The sequence below is a fragment of the Accipiter gentilis genome, chromosome 14 (assembly GCF_929443795.1).
Source record: "Accipiter gentilis chromosome 14, bAccGen1.1, whole genome shotgun sequence".
Lineage (NCBI taxonomy): Eukaryota > Metazoa > Chordata > Aves > Accipitriformes > Accipitridae > Astur > Astur gentilis.
In genome coordinates this window covers 9,248,787-9,259,030 of record NC_064893.1, presented here as the reverse complement: position 1 = coordinate 9,259,030, position 10,244 = coordinate 9,248,787, and positions in this window count along the sequence as shown.

The following is a 10,244-nucleotide window of genomic DNA, read 5'->3' as shown; positions in this document are numbered from 1 at the left end:
ATTCAATTGGTGCTGTTCATCATTTAGTTCCATTGTGAACATAAGCCCAGCTCTGACATTTAACAATTTAAAGCTAGGTAGGGTTACTGTTTCCAAGACTAGTCTCATTGCCACACAGAATTCTAGTAAAATTGTTTTGAAGATGCAGTGTGAAATGTTTCTTCTGATTTAAAGGCAGTATGTTTTTTGACAGGTCTGAGCTATGAATTTCATGGCTTTAGTTACCTCATTTAAGAATAAAGTGACTATCTGCTGTTTATAAATATGTTGAAAAAGTGTTTTATAGCATATTTTCTCTTTGAAGTCAATATAAAAGGTCTTTAAAAAACAAGTAGAAAAATGCAGAAAAGACTTTGCCTGCTTTGTTTTTGTTAGAAACTGCTCTGGGGAGTTAGGTCTCTCTTCTCATTGCAGCTTGCTTGCTTTGTGCAGAGCAGAAGCTTTATAAAAAGTTTAGCCCTAGTGACTGCAAAGACGGGTTTCTAATGTACTTGAGATACCAGCAGGTATTAAAGATTGTACCTCACACCAAGCACTTTGCATTGTCTTTTCCCAGTGATTTGTAGCACCTGTGCTCTGCTCCCTACCACACAGAAGATGAGAGATTGCAGTCTTCCAGTTGCCAGAAGATACTTTCATCTGTGTTGACTCCAAGCCACAAAGATCTCTCTTATCTTTTTCCCTTTCCTTTACCATATGTGATGTCTCTTCACACTGCACAGTTGTGTGTTAAAAAAAAAAAAAAAAAAAAGAGACAGAAGACTGAATTAGGAGCTAAGGGGATGAAGCACAGGCAGCAGTCAGACTTCTGCATGGAGCAATACCTGAAGGAATGCAAAGAAATGTCTGGCTGTTGCAACACTTGTACTTGAGTAGCAGGAGTGAAGAGGCCCTGCTAGTAGCTATCTGGTTGTCTTATTTCTCCTTTGGCATGCATTGAAAGATAGTGAAAGGTGGAATGGGATGGAAATGAAGCCTGGGAGGGAGAAAAAAAAAGAGTTTGTGGAAGGAAACGGACAGCATGGCAAAAAACTTTTCAGAAATGAAGTAACAATTATGCTGTATGTCCCTCATTTTGAAGTGCTCAGGACATTTTCAGTAATGTCTACTTGTAGTATCTTACGCAATTGTGAAATGCCTCTATGTGTACTGCAGAGAAGCTGTGGCTCCAGGTACAGAGCACATAAAAATACAATTGTTATGTAAAAGTGGAGTTGTCATGTTTCCCAGACACAAGTACTATCGACACAACGCAACTTGTAGAGCATGCTCTATAAAACCAGTATATGTCATATGGATCAGATCCATTGAACTTGAGCAGATCGAATCATAGAATTGTTTAGGTTGGAAAAGACCCTTAAGATCATCGAGTCCAACTGTTAACTGAGCACTGCCGATTCCACCACTAAACCATGTACCTAAGCACTATATCTACACGTCTTTTAAATACCCCCAGGTATGGGGTATGGTGACTCAACCCCTTCCCTGGACAGTCTGTTCCAATGCTTGACAACCCTTTCGGTGAAGAAATTTTTCCTAATATCCAATCTAAACCTCCTCTGGTGCAACCTGGGGCCATTTCCTCTCATCCTAGCACTTGTTACTTGGGAGAAGAGACCAATACCCACCTTGCTACAACCTCCTTTCAGGTAGTTGTAGAGAGCAATAAGTTCTCCTAGTTCTCCAGGCTAAACAACCCTAGTTTCCTCAGCTGCTCCTCGTAAGACTTGTGCTCCAGGCCCCTCAGCAGCTTCGTTGCCGTTCCATGGGCATGCTCCAGCACCTCAATGTCTCTCTTGCAGTGAGGGGCCCAAAACTGATAATCTGTACAACAGATGTATGTTGAGTTGACACTTCCTACAACATCAAACTCAATTCACAGGCACAGTGGAGCTGATGATTAGCATGTGCACAGTGGGCAATCTTCTATACAACGACCAGTCAGACCTACCTGATAAGAACTTGTACCACTTGACACTGTGAAGATACTCCTCAATCCCAGACTTTCAGAAGCTCACAAGATCACAACCACATTTCCTATCCAATAATGAATACGCTCTGTTTCCAGGTACATATACATATTCACAACTTATGAACTGAAGCCCCTCCAAATGTGGAGACACAAGGTACCAATTAACATACCACAAAAAACTCCACAAGTGCACATTTCTGCTGTATGCACTACAGACAAGTCTTTTTTCCTTCCTCCCATTCTCTCTGGTCACAGTTCATTGCTACAAAACTCCTGAAGGAAGATGAGTTGTGGCATGAACCTGGAATGTAATCACAGACCTTTACACCTTCAATCTAAAGTACTCCCAGAAGAGTTACTGTAATGGCATGCCTCACATGTTTCAGAGAAAAATTAACTAGACCTTTTGCCATATTATAGCACATTGGTCTAATTTCAGCAATGCCATAACATAGCTTCAGTATGTTTAAATAAGCTGTAACTTAATTTAATATATATCTGACCACAAAGCCTTTCTTCATTCAAGTCACATATAAAAAATGACATATGTTTAAAGGAGTATATGCAGCTCCACTGTTCTCCAACCATTCCTATTATGCAGTGGTTATCTAATCTCTCTATGTGCCAGTCAGCTCTAGCCTCAGGACATTCAGAATCGGCTGCAGTTATAAAAAGAGAAACATCATTTGGTTTCAATACACATCTCATATATAGAATTCAAACACAATAAACAATGAAGTGCTAAAAAGACCCTGCTAGTCCAATAGCCCAAGAAATTTTTTAGGAAACTATATAAACTGACTCCACAAATATGCCACATAACCGTTTAGAGACAAAATTCTACATCATGTAGTTGTCAGATTCAGCTCATACATGCAGAATTAATATAGCACACAAGTAACTACATGCTCTTTCTAATAATATGAACTCCATGGAAAATACCTAAGATTCTTCATTCACTTCAGCAATTTCCACACTATCCAGATTAATTTCTTGAAATGATATCCTGTTCAGCATGACAAATAAAAAAAATATAGCCTCAGCCCTCAACAGTGAGCACTTCTAGCTACACAATTAAAACTGGAGGGATCAATAGAAAACTAAAGGAACATAGTATTTAATTTTCAGGTAGATGAGAAGGACCCTTCTCTGGAAGGGTCAGAGCATCTAAGCCTTTACAGGGACCCATTCCGAGTTGAAATTAGAGTTTCAAATGTACATGCTAAGAACTTCTGGGAAGCTTTCTAGCATTTATCTTCTTAGAGCTGGGATCCAACATCCCACATGCCACGCCTCTGTTGGCACTTCTACCACTAGCCTAGCAACACAGGGGTTTCTGAACAATCTTCTCACAGGATATGAACATAATTTCTTCTGCATTTGATCCAGTCAGAAAAAAATATCTACGTGACTGTCCTTATAACTCCTAAAAGCAAACTTGCTTGTGCATGAAAATAAAAGAGTAACACCAATCACAAGAAAAAAATGGCAGGAAGGGATTAGCCCCTTGGATATCAAAGTAAATACTGATGTGATTACAGATTAGGCATGATTAAGGACCTTGCTAAATTGATACCTTAGTGAACTGCAGTCATTTGCATCATTGAATAAAGGTTGTTCTAGAAAAGAGACTTAGGTATGGCATCTTCTAGTACTGTCACACCAATCTCTTAAGCTTCTTGCCCTCATGGTGCAATCCATGACTTTAAATGTCTGACTTCTCTAGGCACTGCAGAGGGAGAGTCACACTTGACCACTGACAGAATACTGAAGAATGGAGACAACAGCTACCTAAAGGAATGACGGAGAATGGCTATGTTTTATACCTGATCACTCTTGAGATGTCAGGTGCCTCCCTAAACCAGACATCTAAAATGAAGTAAGAGTTCATTTCAACCTCATCTGGGTATAGCTGAGTACATCTGGAGACATAAGACTTTTTTTTTTTTACCTTGCTAGAAGAGAGGAGGAGTCCTAATCACTGAATTAGAGAATCATGATCCTTATAGTTCTTTCTCTCTGGCCCCATAAACCATGTATTCTCTGCTGCATGACATACTAGTTCTCCCCAGACAGTTGCAGAAGGTCCAAGCCCAGTCCTCCCTACAGCCTCTTGGTCAGGGCATCCTTCTGTGAAACAAAAGATTCAGGATCTAATTGCTATAGGCTAAAGAAGCCAGTGAACCCACTCAGGTATCAAGCTTTCGGATTTTTGAAGAAAATTTGGTCAGATTTAAGATGCTTGATTTGCAAATCCAGATTGGGATAAGCTATTGGAACACTCGGCTCTGCCAAGAAGGCAGATTTCTGGGTATGAACAATACAACGTGAAAGTACTCAGGAAATTTCCCTTGGGTCCTATTGAATTTCACATGCTCACTAGCACAGGAAGGTTTTGCAAAGAGCACTTTTAAGTGATCTTAGAAATTATTAGGCATAATCTTCAGCACATTTCTTCTATATTCATCCCTTGTTATGCACCATTGTAGTTTTGTGGCTCTAGTCTGAAGCAAAAAAGAGCACGGCAACAGCAATTGCTTGTCATTAATATCTCTCAGTTTTGCTGTTTATTTGGTCATCTCCCTCCCTTTCACTCCACTTCTCTGGTGAACAAGATTAGTTGTTCCTCAGCATTGTGACCACACATAGTATTAATCCAATTGGCCTGGAATGAAATGGCCATGAGACTGCAAAATCTGAGATGTCCTTCTCAGTTCAGTGATGATTCAGTGACAATGAAATTGATGTTCAAGAGCTCTCTTCTTGTAGGGATTGTAACTCATTGCAGAATTTTCAGTTAAAACTCAGTTCAGGCTTACAAGAAACTAAGGTTGCTTCAAAGCCTCTTTTGAACTTTTAATGGAGAAATGTCATTGAGTGACTTGCCGTAAAGAGTAAAGAATTTTATCTTGTCTGACATACTGAAACCATGCAGGTGAAAAGTTTGGTTCTGATTATGAATTGCATTGTTCTGAACCCATTTCTTATAGCTTATGTTGAAACATTTAATGAGTCCTTGCATTACCAGTTGCAAACATAAATATGGCTAAAGTAATAGATAGGTGTAGAGGCAGAAGATTCCTTTGCAGTGCTTTTGGACTACTATTTCCATTCTAAATAATGGACTGTAACAACCTTCCTACATAAGGGTATCTAATACCTTCATCAAAAATCAGAACACCTACCAGCTATTTAAGATTGCAAAGCCAAGCCCTATTCATACTGAAATCAATACACAACTATCTATGAATTTAATGGAAGCAGTATATGGCTCTCAAGACTAGTTAGTATTGTGCTTTTCAGATAATATTATCTATGACTGATAGGCAAACCACTACATCAAAACTTCATCTTTTATTTATCTAAGTGTCTCCTCTTTAGTTTGTCTTGAAACATCTTTCAAAACTGTCTTAATTCTTTAAGAAGCTTGATTATAGCTAGAAGCATGTAACTTCTGAACTAATACTTTCTTAACTCCTGTGTATGCGATTCCTTTCTTTTTCTCCCACCTCCTCACACAACCCCGTTTTCCTGAGGTCTTGCTGTCCTCTAGTGGCGAAGGGCTATGACATGTAACATTATAGTGGCATTTAAAAGTAGATGTCCTCTCCTTCATTATGATTTTCATCATCTCTGCTCCGGGTAATTTTCAGGTCTCGCAGTAAATGGATTCTCGAAAGAAGCTGATGATCTCAGCTTGAGAGACTGTAATAAAGTTACTGACCGAAACATAGTAAGTTCAATAGCTATTTGAACTTAGAACTCTGCCCCAAGGTTGAGTTTGTTAGGCAGTTTACAATTAACCACCTGTATGTTGTATCATTTTTAGCTTGAAAAGAAAAAGCAGATGCATCAGAAACTCTCATAAACATGCCTATGGAAATATATTATCTTAAGGCTTTAGATGGGATTTTCAGCATATTTCTTCAGACTTCAATTTTACAGTCCTACTTCTAAAACTTAAGTTTATGACAAAGTCTTGCTTATGAATGTAAACTTCTAACTTGTTGAGCTAATGATGACCTGTAATCAGTTTCTTAGTTACTCTGTCTCCTATACTCACTCATGACACCTCAAATTACTTGAACCCCAGTTATACAATTTCATGTCAGGTCACAGAAGGACTGCAAGGTGTAAACCAGTCATAATGATGGATATAGCCCCAGCCACGCTGGGTAATAAGAAACAAGGAAGAAGACCTCTATCTCCCCACCATCTAGCAGACATTCCCTTGGCTGCACACAGGTCAAGAACCCTACACACCAGTCATGGTGGCTGGTGAATCATGGTAGTGCTGCCACTTAGCATGAAGGTCTCAGAGGAGGACAGAAGCAGATGCCTTTCATGCTGATGAACAAAATGCAGGTGTTGCAACAGGGCAGAGATAACAAAGTAATTCTCATGCTCAGAGCTAAGATCTGGCAGATTCAGGCTTTTATGGAAGAACTAGAGTACCAGATTCAAAACAGATCATCTCAATTGAAAAATTCCCCTGACTTCATTGTGTTTTAAATCAGGCCTCATGTTATATAAAAGAAGAAGGTGAATAAGAGGATCAGTCATTTGGCTTATTCAGGTTTGCACTTCCTGTACAGGGTGGAGTCCTAGGGAAGAACAGCCCAATAATAAGCAACCTTTTAGAGCAAGGTCTTCATCGTCACTAAAAAGAGGGAAGTAGAAACATATATAATCCAGGGCAAAACTAATCTTTAAAAAAATTACCATACTACATCTTTTCACTGCATATCCTCAATAGAACTCTCTTAATCATGTTCCATCAGTCACAGATATTTTTGAATAATGAATGGTATCATAAAAAATTATCAGCTTGATTCAGTGCAGGCACAAACAATTTAATAGTGATTTATGAAGGGCTTCTAACACACTTTGCTTATGCCTGTGGTATATAGCCTTAAAAGCCACTCCCACATCTGACTTAACAAAAAGGATGTTGTGTAGAAGTTTGGTCAGCTGCCTTCCATTTAAAGCAACTTCTTTCAGGTCATTATCAACATTCATTCTAATCATACCAACTCTTATTTTTAATGGGTAGTCAATCTGTGGCAACCTATCATCTTCAAATCTTTCTCAGCTTTCTCTTATCTTGCCATATCCTGACCTTATACACTAAATTTTACAGGAATGCATAGGTAATAACATATGAAATATATTATTTTATAAAATGAACATCCACTAACTTGGAGCTGAACCTAATAACACATGTAAAAAACCAACCTTCTTTCAGAGGGCCAGTTCCTGCAGCTGTACTTTTCTCTATGGGACAGATCCTTAGATCCATAGGTTTTGTTTGTTAACAGTCACCAACCACTCCTAAAATGAAATAAAGAAAAGAGTAAGAAACTTCAACAATAAACCATGTAGTAATATAGTGGATATATCAAAGACAAAAACAATACCCCTAAAAATGACACATAAATGTTTTTAAACTGTAGCCCAGTCGATTTTAAGCAACAACAAATAAAGCATTTACAATGTTTGCACAAAATTGTCTATGCCATAAAGCATGAAAGTCCATGGGCTTCTAAGTAACACACACAACAAAAAAAACCATAGTCTCAGTAGGAGGAGAACATTGGCAGAGTAGTTGTTCCATTGCGGATCAGAAGTATAGATTGCATACTGACCCCGAAGGGGTAGGTAGAAGAGTAAATTTGTCAGAGGACCAGCCAATATACTGTATTGCTCATTACGTGGATTCCGGGATGGAGAGCAGTCTGGTTCTATTACAGCTGAAGTCATGAAGGAGCTTTACAAACTACAGGTCCTCATCTGACAAATGTATCTGTACTGCATCTAGCTGAGGTAGAGCTAATTTTCTTCACAGCAGCCTGTATGGTGCTGTGTGTTAGATGTGTGACTGAAACAGTGTTGGCAACACACCAGTGTTTTAACTATTGCAGAGCAGTGCTTGCACACTGTCAGGGCCCTCTCTGCTTCTCATTCTGCCCGCCAGTGAGTAGGCTGGGGGTGTGAAAAAGTTTGGGAGGGGATACAGCCAGGTCAGCTGACCCGAACTGGGCAAAGGCACATTCCATGCCATATAATGTGATGCTCAGCAATAAAATGTGGGGGTAGTCTTTCCAAAGTAGTTGTTCCTCAGAGACTGGCTGGGCATTGGTCTGCTGGGAGGAGGTGGTGATTGACTGCCTCTGCAACGCTTTTTTTTTTTTTATTCTCTCTTCTTTCTTTCCTTCACTAATTGAATTGTCTTTATCTTGACCCACAAGTTTTTCTCGGTTTTGCTCTTCCTGTTCTCTTCCCCATCCCACTGGGCTGGGGTAGTGAGTGAGCAACTGGTGGGTGCTTAGTCACTGGCCTGGGTTAAGCCACCACATCTCACACATGGATTGTCTTACTAACCTTTCTAAATTAGGTAAATAATGTCAATGATAAACATGAAGCTGTTCAAGTATCCCAAGTGTCTTCATTGACTGGTGAAATGACCGGGAACTTTATGGCACAATTTCTCCAGCATCAATACCCTCAAAGGACTAAGGATTGGGCTACTCCAATTGAAGCTTAAAAAAAGTAACATAACATGACAAAGCAATTTTTAAAGAACTTGGTATTATATTTTCTCCAGGCATCGATTTTCTGGGTCAATTCATTTTTGAAAGTTAAGACAGCTCATCCTCAGATATTCTGAGACACTGTTTCCAACATCTATGCAATGAACAGTTGGATTTCTTTCTGAATTGTCCTAATCGGTGATTTAAAGCAATCTTTTGATAGTTTACAAATTAGAAGTTGAAGCAAGCTATTCTAAACATTATCTAAACATCTAAACATCTAAAACAACTAAACATTAGGAAAACCAATCCATGAAGCAACAGGGAAGCAGTACAATTTTTCTGTTTAGAAAGGGTTGTGTTAATATGGTCTCTACTATCCATAAAAATTCTGTAATACACCCAGAGGCAACATTAGAGAAACAGCATTTACAGTTCTTCCAATCCATTTGTTAATGTCAAGTGGATTATTAGAAGGAATCCAGTAGCTCTTACAATACTACACTTTTTATTCTAGGATTAAAGCTTGGAAATTTTGACTTTCACGAACTCAGAATATGAGAACAATTCAGCTGAAGCACCAGCATGAACATGTCTTTAACTATTCCCAGAGCTCAAACAGCAGTGAAAGAGAGAAACAGCCAGATACCAACATGCAAATGAAGAAACCAAGAGCTTTGCTTTGTTACAGAATTACAGGCTCATTTGCTGAATCACCTAATACTGTGCAGGCTATGGTAGTGTCAACATTAGGGAAAACATAGTAGCACCCTTCCCACAATTGTCATGTGTAGTACCTGTCTTTTTCACTGAAGCAAGGTTTAACTGGAATAGATCACTAATGTAACCATAAATGATATTCAGACAAGAAATCAGTTTTTCCTTATGAAAACAAAGGGCTAAAGTTAGGGCAAACAGCACATATTCCCAAAACCCAGAGTTTTTACTCAAGGAAATAAAGCAACACCTTTTCTCTGTTGTACACAAAAGTAATTTTCCCCTCCAATAGATTTTGAAATTCAGGGATGTATCTCTGAAAAGACATTTCTAAGATTTTTTTTTTTTCTCCTGTTAAGGGGAAATGGCTAGCCCTGTCATGACTAACAAACCTGGCACATACGTGAGGCAAAACTTGCTTTAAAGTAGCGACCTTTTTGTTATTCGTGCCAACGGTAGGGCAGGTTCTGAGATTTGGGAACAAATGGACGTTCTCCTCAGCTTCGCGGATCTGCTCCTCTGAAATCCCCAAGGCAGGCGAAGGAACCAGGTAGGGTTTTTTGAAGATGCAAAGAGGGGAAATAGCATTATGATAATTAAAGGGGCAGATAACCTACAACTGCCTTATTCCTGAAAGGGAAGGTCTTCAAACGGAGAATTCATGAGTTTCAGATGAGGCCGAGAGGCAGCACAAGGTGCAGGCACCGAACTCAGGTGTGACAAGGCACTGTTACCCAGCACTTACTTCTTGGTGGACCCACTGCCATCTCTTCTCAGGTCATCTCCTCTGGAGTGTGCCAACTGGTCTCAAAGGTCACAGAACACTGAGGAAGAATTCCCCCAAAAGGTCTCTACCACACGAAAGCTTGTGGCACAACCTGCACACCTCTGTTTGGCCGAGGAGAACCGGGCGTTGTAAACGTGTAGACCAACCCGGGGTGCGGCACAGCCTGCAGGCTTCGGGGCAGGTGGCGGACCCTGTCGGGCTCTGCTCTCTGAGGAGAAAATGGACGCTTTTTTGGCTG